Source organism: Microcaecilia unicolor, chromosome 1 (assembly GCF_901765095.1).
Source record: "Microcaecilia unicolor chromosome 1, aMicUni1.1, whole genome shotgun sequence".
Lineage (NCBI taxonomy): Eukaryota > Metazoa > Chordata > Amphibia > Gymnophiona > Siphonopidae > Microcaecilia > Microcaecilia unicolor.
The window spans coordinates 595,638,076-595,658,015 of record NC_044031.1 but is presented as its reverse complement, the minus strand read 5'-3'; the positions used below and the strand labels follow the sequence as shown (position 1 = coordinate 595,658,015).

At 47.3% G+C, this 19,940-nt stretch overlaps 1 long non-coding RNA gene across 1 annotated transcript in view; it reads left to right on the top strand.

The window, feature by feature from the left end:
- The window catches only part of LOC115460448, a 31,299-nt gene extending 12,414 nt beyond the window's left edge, over positions 1–18,885 (top strand). The window contains exon 3 of the long non-coding RNA XR_003940496.1: positions 18,760–18,885. This is a non-coding gene — a long non-coding RNA (uncharacterized LOC115460448). The remainder of the gene's footprint in view (positions 1–18,759) is intronic.
- Positions 18,886–19,940: the final 1,055 nt, after the last annotated feature.

Here is a 19,940-nt window from a genome sequence, read left to right as displayed (position 1 = left end):
GGCCCGCCGGTCCGCCGGTGAGAGTGGGGGTGAGAGGCCGCGTGGGCAATCGGCCCCGGTCACTCCCTCAGCTCGTGGGCCACGGGACCGAACCCTGTCTGACCCGGTACCTCGAGACCGAGGGGGATCGACCTCCTCCTCCTCCATGCCTTCCGGCACCGGTGACGGGCATCGGAAGAAAGATAAGAAGCGCCGTCACCGGTCGCCCTCGGTGCATCCGGATGTCGGAGAGGAGGCGACGCCGAAGCGTCATTGTCGAGAGGAGAGGTCTCCGTCGGTTGTGGAGGTACCGACGCGTCGGGGTTCCGGCACCTCGGTGCCGTCTCCTGGCCCCCAGCAGCTTCCGGCACCGACACCCTTACCGGCCCCACCGCCTTTCCCGGCAGCGGGCCTAGACGAGTGCCTCAGAGCCATCCTTCCGGGGATCCTGGAAGGACTGATGCGCCAGGCTGTGCCGGCGCCGGGGGTGCTTGCGCCCTCGGCGCCGATGACTGTGGCGCCGGTGAGCTCTAGCCCGGCGCCGGGGCCGTCGACACCGCCGCCGCTTGCGGTGCCGGTCTCGACCGCCACGCAGGTGGAGTCCCCGTCGACGTTGATGGAGGGAGCTCCGTCCCCACCGGCGCGGGAGTCCACCGCTCGACGACACCGAGACCTCGGTGCCTCGACGTCGAGCCGGGCCCGGTTCAGGACTCAGCTACATGAGCTAATGTCCGATACCGAGGATGAGGACTCGTGGGGGGAAGAGGAGGACCCTAGATATTTCTCCTCAGAGGAGTCTACGGGCCTTCCCTCGGACCCCACGCCTTCACCGGAGAGGAAGCTCTCACCTCCTGAGAGTCTCTCTTTTGCCTCCTTTGTGCGGGATATGTCTATCAGCATTCCCTTCCCCGTGGTCTCTGTGGAAGAGCCGAGGGCCGAGATGCTCGAGGTCCTCGACTATCCATCTCCACCTAGAGAGTCCTCCACGGTGCCGCTGCACAATGTCCTAAAGGAGACGCTGCTTCGGAACTGGGTGCGACCATTAACTAACCCCACCATTCCCAAGAAAGCAGAGTCCCAGTACAGGATCCACTCTGACCCAGAGCTCATGCGGCCCCAATTGCCCCATGACTCAGCGGTCGTGGATTCTGCTCTCAAGAGGGCACGGAGTTCGAGGGATACCGCCTCGGCGCCCCCGGGCGGGAGTCTCGCACTCTGGACTCGTTTGGGAGGAAGGCCTACCAATCCTCCATGCTCGTGACCCGCATCCAATCATACCTGCTCTATATGAGCATTCACATGCGGACCTATGTGCAACAACTGGCGGACCTGGTCGAGAAGCTCCCGCCGGAGCAGTCCAGGCCTTATCAGGAGGTGGTCAGGCAGCTGAAGGCGTGCAGAAAGTTCCTGTCCAGGGGTATTTATGACACCTGTGACGTGGCATCTCGTGCTGCGGCCCAAGGTATAGTGATGCGCAGGCTCTCATGGCTGCGCGCCTCTGACCTGGACAACCGCACCCAGCAGAGACTGGCCGACGTCCCTTGCCGGGGGGATAACATTTTTGGTGAGAAGGTCGAGCAGATGGTGGACCAACTGCATCAGCGGGAAACCGCTCTCGACAAGCTCTCCCACCGGGCGCCTTCAGCATCCACCTCCACAGGTGGACGTTTTTCCCGGGCCCGGCAGGCTGCACCCTATTCTTTTGCGAAGCGTAGGTACAACCAGCCGGCCCGAAGGCCTCGTCAGGCACAGGGACAGCCCCAGCGCGCTCGTTCTCGTCAACAGCGTGCGCCTAAGCAGCCCCCTGCGCCTCCACAGCAAAAGCCGGGGACGGGCTTTTGACTGGATCCAAGGGAACATAGCCGCCCTACAGTTGTCCGTACCGGACGATCTGCCGGTCGGAGGGAGGTTAAAATTTTTTCACCAAAGGTGGCCTCTCATAACCTCCGACCAGTGGGTTCTCCAAATAGTGCGGTGCGGATACGCCCTGAATTTGGCCTCCCTGCCTCCAAATTGCCCTCCGGGAGCTCAGTCTTTCAGCTCCCGCCACAAGCAGGTACTTGCAGAAGAACTCTCCGCCCTTCTCAGCGCCAATGCGGTCGAGCCCGTACCACCCGGGCAGGAAGGGCAGGGATTCTATTCCAGGTACTTCCTTGTGGAAAAGAAAACAGGGGGGATGCGTCCCATCCTAGACCTGAGAGGCCTGAACAAATTCCTGGTCAAAGAAAAGTTCAGGATGCTTTCCTTGGGCACCCTTCTGCCAATGATTCAGAAAAACGATTGGCTATGTTCCCTGGATTTAAAGGACGCATACACTCACATCCCGATACTGCCAGCTCACAGACAGTATCTCAGATTCCGCCTGGGCGCACGGCACTTTCAGTATTGTGTGCTGCCCTTTGGGCTCGCCTCTGCCCCACGAGTGTTTACAAAGTGCCTCGTGGTGGTGGCGGCATATCTACGCAAGCTGGGAGTGCACGTGTTCCCATATCTCGACGATTGGCTGGTCAAGAGCACCTCGGAGGCAGGAGCCCTCCGGTCCATGCAGTGCACTATTCAACTTCTGGAGCTGCTGGGGTTTGTGATCAATTACCCAAAGTCCCATCTCCAGCCTACTCAGTCTCTGGAATTCATAGGAGCGCTGCTGAATACCCAGACGGCTCAGGCCTACCTTCCCGAAGCGAGGGCTACCAATCTCTTGGCCCTGGCTTCGCAGACCAGAGCGTCTCAGCAGATCACAGCTCGGCAGATGTTGAGACTTCTGGGTCATATGGCCTCCACAGTTCATGTGACTCCCATGGCTCGTCTTCACATGAGATCTGCTCAATGGACCCTAGCTTCCCAGTGGTTTCAAGCCACCGGGAATCTAGAAGATGTCATCCGCCTCTCCACCAGTTGCCGCACTTCACTGCTCTGGTGGACCATCCGGACCAATTTGACCCTGGGACGTCCATTCCAAATTCCGCAGCCCACGAAAGTGCTGACGACGGATGCATCTCGCCTGGGTGGGGAGCCCATGTCGATGGGCTTCACACCCAGGGTCTGTGGTCCCTCCAGGAAAAGGATCTGCAGATCAACCTCCTGGAGCTCCGAGCGATCTGGAACGCACTGAAGGCTTTCAGAGATCGGCTGTCCTGCCAAATTATCCAAATTCGGACAGACAATCAGGTTGCAATGTATTACGTCAACAAGCAGGGGGGCACCGGATCTCGCCCCCTGTGTCAGGAGGTCGTCGGGATGTGGCGTTGGGCGTGTCAGTTCGGCATGCTCCTCCAAGCCACGTACCTGGCAGGCGTAAACAACAGTCTGGCCGACAGACTGAGCAGAGTATTGCAAACCGCACGAGTGGTCTCTCCATGCCAGAGTGGTACGCAAGATCTTCCGAGCGTGGGGCACCCCTCGGTGGACCTTTTCGCCTCTCAGACCAACCACAAGCTGCCTCTGTTCTGTTCCAGACTTCAGGCACACGGCAGGCTAGCGTCGGACGCCTTTCTCCTTCATTGGGGGACCGGCCTCCTGTATGCTTATCCTCCCATACCTTTGGTGGGGAAGACCTTACTGAAGCTCAAGCAAGACCGCGGCACCATGATTCTGATAGCGCCCTTTTGGCCCCGTCAGATCTGGTTCCCTCTTCTTCTGGAGTTGTCCTCAGAAGAACCATGGAGATTGGAGTGTTTTCCGACTCTCATTTCGCAGAACGACGGAGCGTTGCTGCACCCCAACCTTCAATCCCTGGCTCTCACGGCCTGGATGTTGAGGGCGTAGACTTCGCTGCGTTGGGTCTGTCTGAGGGTGTCTCCCGGGTCTTGCTTGCTCTAGGAAGGATTCCACTAAAAAGAGTTACTTTTTCAAGTGGAGGAGGTTTGTCGTTTGGTGTGAGAGCAAGGCCCTAGAACCTCGTTCTTGCCCTGCACAGAACCTGCTTGAATACCTTCTGCACTTACAGAGTCTGGCCTCAAGACCAACTCAGTAAGGAATCACCTTAGTGCGATTAGTGCTTACCATTATCGTGTGAAGGTAAAGCCATCTCTGGAGAGCCTTTAGTCGTTCGATTCATGCGAGGCTTGCTTTTGTCAAAGCCCCCTATCAAGCCTCCTACAGTGTCATGGGATCTCAACGTCGTCCTCACCCAGCTGATGAAACCTCCTTTGAGCCACTGAATTCCTGCCATCTGAAGTACTTGACCTGGAAGGTCATTTTCTTGGTGGCAGTTACTTCAGCTCGTAGGGTCAGTGAGCTTCAAGCCCTGGTTGCTCATGCTCCGTATACCAAATTTCATCACAACAGAGTAGTGCTCCGCACCCACACCAAAGTTCCTGCCGAAGGTGGTGTCGGAGTTCCATCTTAACCAGTCAATGTCTTGCCAACATTCTTCCCCAGGCCGCATACCCGCCCTGCTGAACGTCAGTTGCACACATTGGACTGCAAGAGAGCATTGGCCTTCTACTTGGAGCGGACACAGCCCCACAGACAGTCCGCCCAATTGTTTGTTTCTTTCGACCCTAACAGGCTAGGGGTCGCTGTCGGGAAACGCACCATCTCCAATTGGCTAGCAGATTGCATTTCCTTCACTTACGCCCAGGCTGGGCTGACTCTTGAGGGTCATGTCACGGCTCATAGTGTCAGAGCCATGGCAGCGTCGGTGGCCCACTTGAAGTCAGCCACTATTGAAGAGATCTGCAAGGCTGCGACGTGGTCATCTGTCCACACATTCACATCTCATTACTGCCTCCAGCAGGATACCCGACGCGACAGTCGGTTCGGGCAGTCGGTGCTGCAGAATCTGTTTGGGGTGTAAATCCAACTCCACCCTCCAGGACCCGAATTTATTCTGGTCAGGCTGCACTCTCAGTTAGTTGTTCTTCGTAGGTCAATTTCTGTTGTTCCCTCGCCGTTGCGAGGTTCAATTGACCTGGGTTCTTGTTTTGAGTGAGCCTGAGAGCTAGGGATACCCCAGTCGTGAGAACAAGCAGCCTGCTTGTCCTCGGAGAAAGGGTATGATACATACCTGTAGCAGGTGTTCTCCGAGGACAGCAGGCTGATTGTTCTCACCTACCCTCCCTCCTCCCCTTTGGAGTTGTGTGTTTCATCTTTTGCTAGTTATTCAACTGGCGGGAGCGGTCGCGCACGGGCGGGAAGACGGCCGCGCATGCGCGGTGGGCGTGCCCTGCGTCCCGACCGTCCCGCGAAGCTTTTTTCCGGTTGGTGGGGGCTGCCGCGGACGTCACCCAGTAGTGAGAACAATCAGCCTGCTGTCCTCGGAGAACACCTGCTACAGGTATGTATCATACCCTATAGGGCTACTAGACGTGCGCAGTGTTGTAGACGTGATAAGCAGGTACTTTCTCTGTCCCTCGAGGGCTCACGTTCTTACGTTTTTATACCTGGGGCAATGGAGGGTTAAGTGACTTGCCCAAGGTCACAAGTAGCTGCAGTGGGAATTGAACCCAGGTTGCCAGGATCAAAGCCCGCTGCACTAACCATTACGCCACCCCTCCACTCTCAACTAGCTACTAGCCAGCATGCACAGAAATTAGGGCCAGTCAATAGGAAAAGTCTCATAAGACCATGGGAGCTGAGACACGTGCTCAGGACCTATCACAGAGAACTACAGGATAACATTCTTTTCTAAAGGAACAGGCATGGCAAACTGGAGCAAACAACGTCTAATATATATATATATATATGTATGTATATGTGTATGTATATATATATATATATATAGCGGGCAACCTGCCTCCATGTAAATATATATATATATAACAGCGGGCAACCTGCCTCCATGTAAATAGGGGCAGAACAAACATGTACCTTTAACTATGTACCTTGTAACTCTAGGCAAGTCACTTAACCCTCCATTGTCCCAGGTACAAAATAAGTACCTGTATATAATATGTAACCCACTTTGTAACCACAGAAAGGCGGTGAATCAAGGCTCATCCCTTTCCCTTTATTATTCAAAGGTAATGATTATATTGTGTTATGTGGACATAAAGTTAGTTTTTTGTAGAATTTTTAAATATGCTCATAATCTAACTTTTTTGTTTGAATTTTTCCACTGTATTTTAGGCCTTGACACATTTTCACTAAATCTGGGAGCCAGCAGCAGACATCTGCTTGCTTCTTTCCCATCCTCCTGATATTGTCCCCAGTGAAGTAGGAGATGAGGGTTCGGAAACTGACTTACTAAGGCTCTTTTGTGTCTTTAGGGTAAGAAACTTTAGTAAATCAGTTCCTTACAGTGCCTCTGCAAATCACTGGCAAAAGCCAGTAGTCTGCTGCACCAAAGCATGCTAGCTGCTGTATGACAGCACCCTCTAGATAGGTGAAACAGAGACAATTGTCTCTTTCACCTGTCACCATATCCTGGGCTCGTACATACCCTCTACTCATGAGCTTTACCAAGTCTCTCTCGTGCATTCTCTCACCCACTCTCCCACTGCCTTTATATAGTGTCACACTCTCTCTCACACTGCTGCCTGTTCCCCTCACGGGCTACGTTTCCAGAAGAAACAGCTGTGATTCAGCTCTTTGCAAACTTGAGCCGTGCGGTACAGGAAGTTTGAGCTGGTCTTACAGTTTCAAGTCCTACAAGACTTCCAAACTTCCTGTAACGTGCAGCTCAAGTTTATATAGAGAGCCGAGTTCGATTCCCACTTCAGGCACAGCTCCTTGTGACTCTGGGCAAGTCACTTAACCCTCCATTGCCCCAGGTACAAATAAGTACCTGTATGTGTAAGCTGCATTGAGCCTGCCATGAGTGGGAAAGCGCGGGGTACAAATGTAACTAAAATAAAACCATGGTACAGAAGCAAGGAAAAGAAACGTACCGTTTCAGGTAGTGCTACAACCTACCTCACACACACGTAGGGCATCAAATCACGGGTTTTGGTGTGCAATTTCTATGTGTCTTGATGGCCTGGGATTTCTCGAACCCTGCTGTGTTTTATCATTTATAAATAACTGGCTCCCATCATGCTCCATTGTCATTGTTAAGCAGTTACTGGAAATGTGTTTCCTGGTCCCCGGTGACATATTTTACTGTGTTGTGGGTTATATAACATAAAGACTTTACTTCAGTTCCAGTTCTTGTAATCCACAAACATTCACATGCCCTGTTACTCTATTTTGCTGTAGATTTATGTCTTTTTACTGCCCATCAAAGGTCCTCCAGTAACAGTAGCCTAATGGTTAGTGCAGTGAACTACGATCCTGGGGAACTGGGTTCAATTCTCTCTGCAGCTCCTTGTGACCCTGAGCAAGTCATCTAACCTTCCATTCCTTAGCGTCCCTCCGGACCGGCCCAGAATGTGACTGATGGGTTGTGCACGCCTTCCAGTAGGCGTGCACAGCCCATCAGTCACAATCTGGGCCGGTCCGGAGGGACTAAAGGAAAGCAAATTAGCAGGTAAGGCCTAATTTCTCCTTACCCCAGGTACAAAAAACACCTTAGATTATGATCCCATTAGGGACAGAGAAAGTACCTGCATTATAATGTGTACACACTGAGTAACATCTAGTAGCGCTATCAAAATGATTAATAGTACCGTATTTTTCGGACTATAAGACGCACCAGACCATAAGACGCACCTAGGTTTTAGAGGAGGGAAATAGGAAAAAAAAAATTTTCCTTTTTCCCTCCTCTAAAACCTAGGTGCTCCGGTGCGTCTTGTCCGAATCCCTCCCTCCGAGTTCGGGATCGCCCTCCCCCCGGCCCTGTCACCACTTCTCCCTACTCACGTCACGCGATCTTCCCTGGTGGTCTAGTGACGTCGGGGCAGGAAAGAGCCCCCTCTTTCCTGCCCAGCGCGCTGCTCTCCATCCTCCTGTATGCAGCCTGACGGTCTCGGCGAGATTCAAAATGGCCGCCGAGACTTCAATTCTCGGCGGCCATTTTGAATCTCGCCGAGACCGACAGGCTGCATACAGGAGGATGGAGAGCAGCGCGCTGGGCAGGAAAGAGGGGGCTCTTTCCTGCCCCGACGTCACTAGACCACCAGGGAAGATCGCGTGAGTAGGGAGAAGTGGTGACAGGGCCAGGGGGAGGGCGATCCCGAACTCGGAGGGCGGGCAGGCAGGCGATCCCGAACTCGGAGGGAGGGAGGGAAATCTCTACCTTCGGACTATAAGACGCACCCCCCATTTTCCTCCCAAATTTGGGGGGAAAAAGTGCGTCTTATAGTCTGAAAAATACGGTAGTTTTTTCTCCATATTCATCAACTGCTTCCTCCTTTATCAGTCTCAACTCTTCTGCCTAACTGAGGAGCCAGAAAGAGGAAGGATCTGGAGAAAAACAGTGGGCTGATTTTTACTACTCCTTTTAGTACACTATTTACATTTTTGCTTGCTTCTGGAGTTGGTGGTTTGGTATACTCTGCTTTCTTTTAAATGTATATTGTTCTTTGTTTAGAATCTTAGGGGTCTTTACTAAGCCGTGGTAGCATTTGTAGCACACGCTAGAGATGCCCATAGGAATATATGGGCATCTCTAGCGTTGAGCATGTGCTAAAAACGCTACTGCGGCTTCGTAAGAGACCCCCTTAGTAATTATGAAATGCCATTTTTTCATCACAACTACTGTAATACTTATGAAAGATCTGGAATTGCTGTCTTGATCATTCCAACATATTTATCCTTTTACCATGAAGTAGCTATTTTTAAATGTTAAAACCTTGCTCAGTCAATCTGAAATTGCAAGTTTCACACATTCTTTTTTGTTGTGATTTTTGTAGTCTGACATTGCAAACTGCTAATGTAGAAGCCTAAAATAATACAATTCTATAAACAGTAAAAACTGTCAAAGATCATGATATATGGGGAAATTGTTAGTTTCTTGTAATTGTTGAAATCTTGAGCGTGCCAAGACAAATTTCAATTAAGGGTACAAATAACTGTTGAATATGATGGACAATATTCTGCTAAGAACCCTGCAAGGTTGACACTGTAACGGTCATTTCATGCAAGGGAAAGGGTTCATGAAATTATTTTGACTCGATTGTTGGTATAGGTGCTCATTCTCAAAGCACATAGACTTACAAAGCTGTGTGACTTTATAAATCTATGTGCTTTGAAAATGAGCCTCATAGCTTGTTAGATTTGTAAATAACAATATTTATCAGTTTGATTTCCTTCATCCTGTAGTTGAATCAAAATAACCCACCGTGTATGCAAGTATTCCAGATGAACTGTTTTATTTTTCGCAGAAATAAGATGCCAAAGGCTTGGCATTTTATTGTCACTAACCTTTCTTCAATAGTTTGACTAGATCACAGGCGCTGAGTTCTTGAATGGAACTTATAGCATTCATGGCTGGAAGATTGATCAGATAATCCACAAGTACAAAGTAGCACTACACTTCATGAGGAAACATTTCTTCTTCTAATTAAGTTGAGTGGAAGTGGGTGGTGTGATGACAAGTAGCATATGGTTTTGCTTACTTGAGGCATGTTTTTCCTCGTAAAATACACTGAAAGGCATGTTAAATTGTTTATGTAGAGTACTTTTCCAATTTGCAAGAAGTATCTTTGTGTTATCTTGTAGAATGACTGTTGCCAATACCAAGCCCTTCTGTTCAGACAGTTTAGGTCCTGGGGTTTACCAAGTGCCTTGTAGTTGTGGCCACTTACCTACAGAAGCAAGGACTTGTGTTTCTTTAACTAGACAGCTTGCTTCTAGTAGGTTCATCACCAGATCTAGCCATCTAGTTGAGGAAAATACCTAAACATCATCTCTGTGTCGCATCAATTTTGAAAAATCAACTCTTCAGCCTCCATGGAATATGTAATTCATAGGAGCCCTTCTCCTCTGGACAGGATGCAGAAGCTAATAGACTATAAAGGTCTTTCCCAAAGCAGTGGTAAGCCCAACTGCTTGTTAATCCAGAACTACTGCTGGACAATGTCGCTACCAACGGTAGTTCCGGCTGGAGCGCGCACCATGTCCGGCACTCCGGAAATTTTCTTCTTTTTTTTTCCGTAGCGTGGTGATAACCCACTGGTAATCGGGCATCGCCACATGCTGCCTGGTTACCACAGGGAGCCCTTACCGTCACCTCAATGGATGGCGGTAAGTGCTCCCCACTACATGGCCACACAGTAAGGATTATCTTACCATGTGGCTATTTTGGGGGGGACATTTTACCCACTGCAGTAAAAAGGGCCCTGACATGCTAGAAAAACAGCCTCTGCTGCGGTAAGCCGTTTTAAGTTGCGGTAATTGCACGCTAACACGCAGCTTAGTAAAAGGAGCCTTAAATTATTCAAGAGGGAATCTTTTTAAAAAGATTGTCATAAGTAGCCTGCTATTTATATAATATTTCTTAGCATCGGCCCCATTGTTCTGATCCAGTAGGTGGTATCTCTTGCTACTCAGTGAAATTACATGGAAATACTTTAAAAACAAATACCAGTAGGAGGAAATATTTTTCCACTTACAGAATAGTTAAGCTCTGGAACTCTTTGCCGGAGAATGTGGTAACAGCAGGTAGTGTATCTGGGTTTAAAAAAATTATTAAAAAAAGGTCCAGGAGGAAACCCCATGTTCTGTTATTGAGATGGGCATAGGGAAGCCTCTGCGTGCCCCTGGGTTGGTAGCATGGAATGTTGCTACTAATTGAGTTTCTGCCAGGTACTTGTGACCTGGATTGGAAGTCGGATACTAGGCTAGATGAACCATTGATTGACCCAGTATGGCTATTATGTTCTTATATGAAACAGGACAAGATACAAATAGGAAAAGTATGAGGCTAGCACTACAATTGAAACCTTAAGACTATGATATTTAACAGAAAACTCAGAGGCACAATTAGAAAGGTAAAACAACTACTAAGAACATACATCATCTTGGCGCTCCAGGAGACAAACAAAAGTATCAAAAGATTACCTAAATAACTCCTGATACCAAAAACAGACTAACAGAAACCACACAGAGGATTACCCAACTCTTCTAAACAACAAAATTTCAAGGCTTTTAATCCTTGAACAACTGAAAAGGATTGGCTAAATATCCAAGTTTTGAAGGCTTTTTTAAACAGACAATTGTAGTTTCCAGTCACAAATCCAATGACAAAGAGGCATATTTTCAAAGCACTTTGGGAGGCTAAGTTCCATAGGTTTCTATGGAACTTTGGGAGGCTAAGTGCTTTGAAAATAAGCCTCAATGTATTCCAAAAATTTAGTGCAACTATATTAAAATCTGTTTTTCTAGAGGAATATGTCTAAAATCTTGAGTACAATGGAACAGCCAAAAAATTAGCCTAAGGAGACCGTAATTGTCTTGAAGATTGATAAGAAATTAACAACATATACAAGTATTGAGATCTACCCATAGCAACAGTGAAATGAGCCATAACCAAAATTTTATATTTAATTCTGGCCATCACTGGTAGTCAGTGTTCTCTGAGCAAAGGTGTCGATCAAATAAGAGTTTAATTGCTGTATTTTCAATTAACTGCAAACAGTTGTGCTGAAAACACCCCACCAACAGAGAATTGCAGTAATCGATTATTGACAAAACCAAAACGTGCAAAAGGATATTCTTCGCCCCTTTTTCCCAAAAAGTTTTTTAGGGGCCCTTTTACAAAGGCGCATCAAGCCCACAGTGAGTTTGTGGAAAAGCGGCTCTACCACTGGGCTCACTTGGGAGCTCGACAGTAGTTCCATCCCCGCATGCCATTTCTGGCAAGTCTGAATTTTTTTTGCCCTCATTAGGCAGTAAGGGCTCCCCCAGGAAATGGCCATGCAGCAAGTGTTTTCACTTACTGCATGGCTGTTTTCATGTCCTGCCTGGAAATTCCTTTTACCAGGTGGCGGTAAAATGGTGCCATAATGATCTAATTTATTTCAAATAGAAAAAAAGAGGTTGTCACAATATTTGAAATATAAGAGCCAAAAGTTAACTTTGAATCCCAGATTACACCTAGTGGCAAAATATTATCTTTAACTGAAATTGGGTAAGCTTGAATCTGTGGAAGAAAAGGCAACATTTTGCTTTTAGAAATTCATAAACCCTTACATTTCTTTGGGTTCAGAAAGTTTATGTGCGATAAGTCAATTAGATATCTGATCTAATTTAGACCCAAGTTCTACTTGAAATTGAGAATTCCATGAATCGCTAACAATCACCTGCTGAATATCAGCATAAAATTAAGCGCTGAAACCCAAACCTTGAATTAAATAAGCTAAATGATCAAACACATTAAATAGAATTGGGGCTAAGACTGTTCCTTGAGAAACTGCAAATGCAAAAGGAAAATTTCCTAGATGATCATTAATCACTACCCTAAATGAATAGAATTAAAAATAAAATTGAAACAAATTTAAAACAACTCGTTTAGCCAATCTAGCTAAACAAAGCAAATTATACTCCTGGGGGAATTTGTCGCAGCTGCACAGTGCAGAATTTATGCAGAATTCCCAATCCCTTCAGGATGCACAGAATTCTGCACATGCTGTGCAGAATTCAAGGTAGGCATGGGCAGCAGCAGCTCTGCTTACTCTTCCCCTCCAGTTCTAAGCTCGTGTGGCAAGAAGAGTTGGAAGTGAACTGCGACACAGCAGGTCACTTCCTCTTCCTGTTCCGGCTTAGACCTGACTTTATGTGAACCGAGATCCCACAGTTCACATAAAGTGTGAGATCTAATCCAGCACAGGGGGAGGAAGTGTACTGCGGCACAGCAAGTCACTTCCTCCTTGCCAGGGGAAACTCAGCAGGGAAGAGGAATGAGCAGAGCTGCTGCCAGAGAAAAGGTGAATGTGCAGTGAGAGACTGGGGGCAGACTAAAGGGGTGAATCTACTACTACTACTTAACATTTTTAGAGTGCTACTAGAGTTACGCAGCGCTGTACAGTTTAACAAAGAAGGACAGTCCCTGCTCAAAGGAGCTTACAATCGAAAGGACGAAATGTCAAGTTGGGGCAGTCTAGAGTCTAAAGGGGTGAATCATGTGCAACGGGGAGACTGAGGGCAGAATAAAAGGGTGAATGTGCCATGGGGTAGGGAGGGTTGAGGGCAGAGAAGAGGGGTGAATGTGCCATGGGGTGGGGAGGGTTGAGGGCAGAGAAGAGGGGTGAATGCCATGGGGGAGGGTTGAGGGCAGAGAAGAGGGGTGAATGTGCCATGGGGAGAGGGTTGAGTGCAGAGAAGAGGGGTGAATGTGCCATGGAGAGAGGGTTGAGGGCAGAGGAGAGGGTGAATGTGCCATTGTGGGGGGGGGGGGGTGTTGAGGGTAGAGTAAAGGGGTGAGGGTTGAGGGCAGAATAAAGGGATGAATGTACCATGGGGGTGGGAGCAGCAAGCTGAAGGTTACCATGTGGGTTAGGGTGAGGGGAAAGGTACAGTGATAGCTGGGGGGGGGGGGTGGTGAGGAGAAAGAATGAGATGTTAGGGTGTTGCATGGAGAGATGACTTTAGGGGCAGACAGAATGATGGGCTATGTTGGGATTTAAAGGGAGAGGGAACTGAGGAGATTGGAGTCTGAGAAATGAAAAGGCAGGAAAGGATTTCAGGCCTTATGATGGGGGAATTCTACGCAAAACACTACAAATTAACTTTGCAACATTTTGCAGAATTTTTTTGCATAGAATTCCCTTGCAGTAAAATGATCTAATTAAATAATCATAACATCTCTACAACTCTCTGTGTGTCAGTAGCTCATCAAGCAACTTAACCAATAAAGTCTCCATACTATGACCAGTACGAAATCTGAACTGTCTTGGGTGAAAACATTGGTTGTTTCCCAAAACTGACCAACTTGTTGAGCAACTGCTTTTTCATGGATTTCAGCCATAAATAGCAGATTAGACATAGGTCTAAAATTGTGTGAATGTGCTCTGACCAAGCCAGTTTTATTTATTTATTTATTTTTTTATAAAGGATGAATTACATAAGAACATACGTGTTGCCATACTGGGACAGACGAAGGTCCATCAAGCCCAGTATCCTGTTTCCAACAGTGACCTAATATCTGGGAAAACAGCATCCAAAAGACTGGAATTAAGAAAATCCAAAAACACTGGTGCAAAAGTCTAACATTCCTTGATCAATTTCAGGGGAAACACATCTGCCAAAGAGGAAGCTGGATTCACTGAAGATAATTTCTTTAAAGAAATCTGTGTCAACAAAGTAAAACTGAAACCTGGCTCACCCCTGACGACTGCCTCAGTCGCGGCCCTATGCCATGGAGGTTATCTTTTCTCCCATTCTCCCCGCCCAGTTGGCCGCGGTGACGGCGTCGGGTTACTACTTTCGCCCTCCTGCACTTTTCAACCTCTCCTCCTACCGCAGTCTCACTGCTTCTCATCCTTTGAAGTTCATTCCATCCGTCTATTCTACCAGCTGCCACTCAGAGTTGCAGTCATTTACCACCCCCCTGATAAGTCCCTCTCTTCCTTCCCCACCGACTTCGATGCCTGGCTCTCCATTTTTCTTGAGCACTCATCCCCATCCCTCATTCTCGGAGATTTTAACATACACACTGATAACCCATCTGACTCATACGCTTCTCAGTTCCTCACTCTAACCTCCTCATTCAACCTCCAACTGAGCTCCACCACCCCTACTCACCAATCTGGCCACTGTCTTGACCTCATCCTCTCCTCTACCTGCTCACCCTCCAATTTCTGCGCCTCAGCTCTTCCTCTGTCTGACCATCACCTGATCACCTTCACACTCATCACCCTCCCCCTCAGTCCCGCCCAACATTAACCACTACTTCCAGGAATCTCCAGGCTGTGGACCCTCCCACCTTATCCTCTAGTATCTCTGATCTCCTCCCTTCCATCATGTCCTCTGAGTCTGTTGACAAGGCTGTCTCCACTTACAATGCCACTTTCTCCTCTGCTCTGGACACCCTTGCACCATCCATCTCCCGTCCCACAAGACGTACTAATCCCCAGCCTTGGCTGACCCCTTGCACCTGACACCTTCGCTCCTGCGCCCGATCGGCTGAACGCCTCTGGAGGAAATCCCGCACCCATACTGATTTCATTCACTACATATTCATGCTATTCTCCTTCCAGTCCTCCCTATTCCTCACCAAACAGGACTATTACATCCAATTGACTAATTCCCTCAGCTCAAACCCTCGTCGTCTCTTCGCTGCCCTTAACTCCCTCCTCAAAGTGCCCTCCACTCCCACCCCCCTCACTCTCTCCTCAATCACTGGCTGACTACTTCCGCAACAAGGTGCAGAAGATCAATCTCAAATTCACCACCAAACCATCTCCTCCTCTTCACCCTATAACCCACTCCCTCGACCAACCAACCCAGGCCTCCTTCTCCTCTTTTCCTGATATCACCGAAGAGGAAACCGCCCATCTTCTTTCCTCCTCGAAATGTACTACCTGTTCCTCAGACCCCATCCCCACCAACTTACTTAACACCATCTCTCCTACTGTCACCCCCCCCCCCCCCCCCCCATCTGTCATATCCTCAACCTCTCTCTCTCCACTGCTACTGTCCCTGACACCTTCAAGCATGCTGTAGTCACACCTCTCCGCAAAAAACCATCACTTGACCCTACCTGTCCCTCCAACTACCGCCCCATTTCCCTCCTACCCTTCCTCTCCAAGATACTTGAACGCGCCGTTCACAGCCATTGCCTTGATTTTCTCTCCTCTCATGCAATCCTCGATCCACTTCAATCCGGCTTTCGCTCCCTACACTCGACAGAAACGGCACTATCTAAAGTCTGCAATGACCTGTTCCTTGCCAAATCCAAAGGTCACTACTCCACCCTCATCCACCTATCTATCTGCCGCTTTTGACACTGTCAATCACAATTTACTTCTTGCCACACTGTCCTCATTTGGGTTCCAGGGCTCTGTCCTCTCCTGGTTCTCCTCTTATCTCTCCCACCGTACCTTCAGAGTATATTCTCATGGCTCTTCCTCCACCCCCATCCCGCTCTCTGTTGGAGTTCCTCAGTGATCTGTCCTTGGACCCCTTCTTTTTTCAATCTACACCTCTTCCCTGGGCTCTTTGATCTTATCTCATGGTTTCCAATATCATCTTTATGCCGATGACACCCAGCTTTATCTCTCCACACCAGACATCAGTGCCGAAACCCAGGCCAAGGTATCGGCCTGCTTATCCGACATTGCTCAACTGCCACCTGAAACTGAACATGGCCTCTAGCGCCGGCGTTTGCTTCTGATCATCCCCCTGCAGGTTTGGGAACCATTGTACTAGGGCATTCTTTTATGTATGACACACACACGTTATTGTGACACCTGAAGCATGCGGTTTGTACCACAGAAACACAGACCGTGTTGGGTCCTCCCTTTCAAGCAGCAAATAAAGCTGTTTTAAGCACCATTTCCTGTGTTGAATTGTCCTTTGGCCAGCTGCTGCTCTCTTCTGCTTGTGCTGTTTTTGTCGTAGAGGTTCTTCCTCTGCTGTGCCTGTAAGAATACTAAAGGGACATTTTAAAACCATCCAGGAACGTAAAACCGTTGAAGTTAAAATGATGCCCACCAGACAGGACTAAACAAAGATCCGTCTGATCACCCATCCATCTCTCTCTGTTTCTAACCCCACCCCTACCCCATGAGTCTGCCATTAGAATGCTTTTATTTATTTGTTACATTTGATGTTTAACACATGTTCTGATAATGTCATCATTTGCTCATTTCTGATCTGAAGAAGGTATTACCTTTGAAAGCTAATCAAAATGTGTATTAAATTAGTCCACTTTTAAAAGTAATAGAAATAACACAGCTACCACACCATTTAATCTTATTCTGAAAAATATTGATTGGCAGTGTAAGTTTAAATATACACCTGCTTCAGTTTCCCTGTCCTTTGCGCAACCTTGAGAGAGAGAGAGAGTTTTTAATAGCAGAAAGGAAAAAGTTAAAGTGCTCATTGATACAGTTGCTCTCTAGCCTTTCTCCTGAGCAAGCTGCTCACCAGAGCTACTGCTGCGGCCACTCCACTCATGCTTCATTGTGCCCTGATCCTGCTTTCAAAACTCTCAAGCATTCCATCCCCCCCCCCCCCCCCCCCAAAAAAAAAAAAAAAAAACCCACCCATTCTGTGCAGGCAGCCACACTGCTCCTTCGGGCCAGCGTAGGAAGATGTCCCAGCCTAATACGTAGAAGTCTATTAACTGCCTGGCCATGATGGAAGAGACCACAGTTCATTTGGAGTCTATGGAGAAAGATTCAGCATTCTTTTTGAACCTCCTTGGGAAGGGAACAGTGCCCTGCTTGGCATGGAAAGATGTTTATATCCAACTGGCAATATTTCAGTATCATACCCACCCTCATTCTCTTCTGTCCTAACATTGTAGCCTACCCGATGGGAGAACAACCAACTCACTCAAGCTCAGTAGGTGTGCCATGGTATTTCCCTAAAAAGGGGTGGAGAATCTCTGCCTTGGGGCAAAATAACTCTCTAAAATTTTAATGGAATGTGATGAAACGGGGCTTTGAAGGAAAACAACTAAAAAGGCATAAGTTTGAAAATGGGCTAAGTTGTATTGGAGTAGAAATAAGCCCTCCCCAAACAGTGGTCCGGTGCATTTCTATTGAAGAAGGAGCTACGGCATCTATATAGCATAGAAACTTAGACTCAAATGTTTCAGTTTGAGGACAGGACAAAGTAGTTTGAGGGTTTGAAAGAGTAAGGAATTGCACCTTTTAAACTACCCCTTGCAACTGCCCCACCATCTCACAAACTGCTCCAGCCCAAAATATCACCCCATCAAATTACCCCCTGCAACTTCATCACACCCAAAAACTACTCTCTGTAACTGCCACACCACCACCAAACTGCACCCACCCCTTAAAACTACTGTTCCATAGCTGTGCTTACAGGCCATAGGCAGGGCCAAATTAAGCCATTGGCAAACTATGCATATACGTCATACATAGGGGGCTCAGGAGGTTAGGATTACCAACTGAATGGCTTTTTTCAGAAGTTGAGGAGAATTTTATATTAATGTCCAGAAGGTAGAATGATAAGTAATATGTCTGGACAATTTTTCTGAGTTTAAAACCTCTATCTGCACTTCTCTAGTTCCTCACCACCAAGCAGTATGAGTGAACCTGCTCCTGCTCCATATGCCACAGTTTTAACTAGCAACAGACTATAGGTAGGATGTAGCCAATAGGAAGGCAATTGGGGGGGAGGGTGTACAGGAAAGGCAGCTCTAGTCACAGAAAAAGTAATGGCCTGGAGGAAGTCTGGATGCTGTAGAAGTAAAGTTCTGCATTTGTTGGGAGGTAGAAATAAATGAACCCCATCAAAAAAAAAAAAAAAAAAGCCCTAATACATTTCTATGGGAGAAGCAGTTCCAACAGCTGCAGTGCAGTATACATACGCTGATTTCATTGTAACATAGTGATTGAGAAATTACATCTTTCAAGTTGCCTTTGATCTCCATTCTTGATCAGGGACACAGAACGTGCACACACACATTAGCAACATGACAGACACACAAGTGTACCCCTTCCCCATGTGCACAACGCATTTACATGAAAAGAATTGTAAAGAATTCATGAGCCATGCTGAGTGTGTTTTCTTCACTTGTTTGATGCCTTGGTATAAACTTTGTGATATATTTATAAAAGCTGATTCTCTGGGAAGTTAGCAGATAGTGTTAGGCAGTATGTATCAAATATGCCTTAGAAAAATCACCCTGTACATACAACCCTCATAATTATATTGCCTTTCAGTAATTGTTTGGTAGTATCCATGTTTTCAGATTGGTGAAGTGTGTTTCAAATTTTCTGAACAAGTATTTAGAGAAAGATAACTTAAGTGGTCTTTTGTTGTTAGGTAGGAAGAATGACATGAAGGCTGTGAAGGAAATTTGCTTCATCACACTTGACTGAACATATGTGAAATGTGACAATGTATTTCATCTGAGTAAACTACAAGAGAAAAGGTAAGCATTACTTATCTAAGTGATATTGTGCTAACCTTCATCTCCTCTTCAAGGTATGTTAGAGATTGTGTTCCAGATATTTGCTCATTGCAGTTTAATACTAATCAGCATAAATGGCACGTGCCTACTTCAGTATGAAATCTTTCCATTTGAAACCGGATTTGGCCATTCTAGAGAAGCTTAAAGAGTTTGTTGTAAATGACCACTAGCTTTTATAAGTGTGTTGTCCTCGATAACAATGAAGGTCAGTTTGGTATCCATAGAAACTGCATGTAGTTTCCTCATTTAATCCCAGCATAATGGATTGGCTTATTTACATCATTTGTGAGAAAACCTTTCTAAGTAAGCAAGCCTTAGTGCCATCACATGATTTTCCCTATATACTGATGGGTTACTTGATGCATATTATTGCATCTATTCAAGGATTTAAGACAAGCCAACATTGTCGATCCCCATTCTTTCAAAGACTGAGCATTGGAATGTAGAAAATAAATCTTACATGATCTTCAGCGTAATTGATGATAAAATGTAGGGCATTGTCTTCTAAAATGCTACTGTTAGTTGCCTTGTGTATGCACATGCTTAGATCAGGATCCTTTTTCCCTGAACTGACTGAAATTGGTAGGTGATCTCTTTATAATGTGGTGGCACTCTACCAAATTTTGGTTAAATACCTGATCCATGTGTTAAAACAGGGCAGGGCCAGGTCAAAGTTATCATAAAGTGGGAGTAGGATGGGGCAACTGACAAAATCTATCCTGCCTATTGCTATCGATGAGAAGGGGAGCAGGGAGTACTAGTGGACCACTTATGTTTGGCTTTTAAAGAAAAGTGTGATTTTCAATGGCATTGCAAGCACTTTCAAATTTTGTGTGCTAGCACTTACTGACTCTGCAAATCTTGTGAGGCAAGAAATCATCACAGCTAGCTAGCCAGTGAGCCCGTGCGTTTTTTGAGAATGGACCAGATTGGATTCAGTTTATTCCCAGGAGGTTGAAGGAACCAGAAGTAGATGGCGTGGGAGAGGATGGCATAGGAAGAGTTTGGAGGTTGGAGATGAAGGAAAAACCTT